The sequence below is a fragment of the Octodon degus genome, unplaced genomic scaffold (assembly GCF_000260255.1).
Source record: "Octodon degus isolate 3935 unplaced genomic scaffold, OctDeg1.0 scaffold00019, whole genome shotgun sequence".
Taxonomy (NCBI): domain Eukaryota; kingdom Metazoa; phylum Chordata; class Mammalia; order Rodentia; family Octodontidae; genus Octodon; species Octodon degus.
This window is the reverse complement of record NW_004524595.1, coordinates 9,121,270-9,123,031: the sequence shown is the minus strand read 5'-3', so window position 1 is coordinate 9,123,031 and position 1,762 is coordinate 9,121,270.

The window sequence follows — 1,762 nt, the reverse complement described above, 5'->3', positions numbered from 1 at the left end:
TGGCCACAGTTTCCAATGCCCACAGCTGTCATCCAGGAAGCCAGCTCAGAACGCTGCCAAGGGGATTCCTGCACGTTCAGTTGGTGGATCATGCGGATCAGCTCAGAAGATGGTAGTCTAAAGGACTGACTCACCACGGAGTGGCTTGCAATATTACCTATACATCTTGATTAAATCCTGAGCAATCCCTGCCATTCCAGAGCACTATCTTCTATCACCTCTCATCACCATATTACCAAACTACGTCACTCATTCCCTTTCAGGTGTTGCAAGTCCCTTGGGAACTTTCCTCCGCTAACTCCCATTCTGGTCCTCTATGGGGCACATGTGTCATTCTAACACATACACAGTGTTCTGCTCTGTCCCCTCTTCTGCCTGCCTCCCAATCTCAGCTTCACACACCAAACAGTCATCTGGACTTTTCCAAAAAAATGCAGTTACTCTAACACCAGTGGGCAATCTCTCTGGTGTCCTCATTCCTTGTCACTGACAGTCCTCCGGCAGCCCTCAGTAGATTATTAGTATTTATTATTTATCAGTCACGACACTGTACTGTGCTTCCTACAAGATAACAGCACTGCATTTACAGCCCAGGAGAGTAGAGCTCCAGATCAGGCATCACAGGAGAGAAAGAGGGGTTCACTAGCAAAGTCCTCTTGCCATCGGGATGGAGAAGCTCTCCAGAAACCTCGAATTTCAGGTCCAACCACTACTGGCAGCACCCCCCCGCAAGACCCACCCTTCCATTTCTAACCAGGCCGCAGGCCTCAGTAGCTGTGCTGGGGGTATGATTTAAGGACACCCACCCACTTACCTTCAGACTAGAGTGGGGCCTGGAACAGAGAAGGGAAATAGTGACCAGATCTTTCCTACATAAGTGAAAACCAGGTTAGGTAGGTGGAGGAAGAGGAAGAGGTCAGGGAATAAAAAACAGACCCAGGAAATAAGGTGGAAGGAAATGTCCTAGCTTAATGGAAAAGCTCTCACTTGGGGAGGCCATAGCCTCCAGTCAAACTGGGCTCTTAAAGTTGACGTGCATCGCTGAGGGCAGCAGGTGTGAAGCGGGGGAGGGGACCACCGAGACAGCGCGGACGGTGAGAGCGACCAGGGATGCGCCGAGTGGAAGCAGGAAAGCTGAGCAACGCCCGCAGGCGCGCCAGCGGGAAGGGCCGCGCGCACCGCGGAGTCAGTGCTGCTGGACCCGGCGGGGGATTGGTAGGGAGGTGGCCTGGGAGGCCGAGCTCAGTCAGGGACGTGGGCACTTCCTGCTCCTTCCCGGGGCCGCGGTGTCACCGGGAGGGCGGAAGCTGCAAGACGATTGGACTTCGCTGTTTCAAACTTTTCCACCAGTTTCCTCAGGTGTTAAGCGCGGGAGGAAGATCGCCTCGGTCCGGGTTTTCCCACCCCAGCCACCCGGCTAGGAGGCCGGAGCGCAGCAGCTGCGGCCACGCTCCGTGCGTCGGTCGGGCGCGGCTGCGGAGCCCGGCGAGCCCAGCGAGCCCGGCGCCACCGCAGAGGCGGAGTGCAGACGGACCGACTGGCAGACGGAGGGACGGACACCGGGGCGAGCATTGAGCCCTGAGCCGGGATTGTCGGCCGGGATCCCTCGGGCAAGAGCGCGGCGCGCTGGGCCGGGCCGGGGCGCCCCGCCTCCCCCACCGCGCCCCCGCCCACTCGGGCGCCCGTGATTGGCTCCGCCCGCCCCTGGCTGAGCGCCGAAGCCCGCCTCCCTCGCAGCTAAAGCAGACGGTACCCGGAGCGG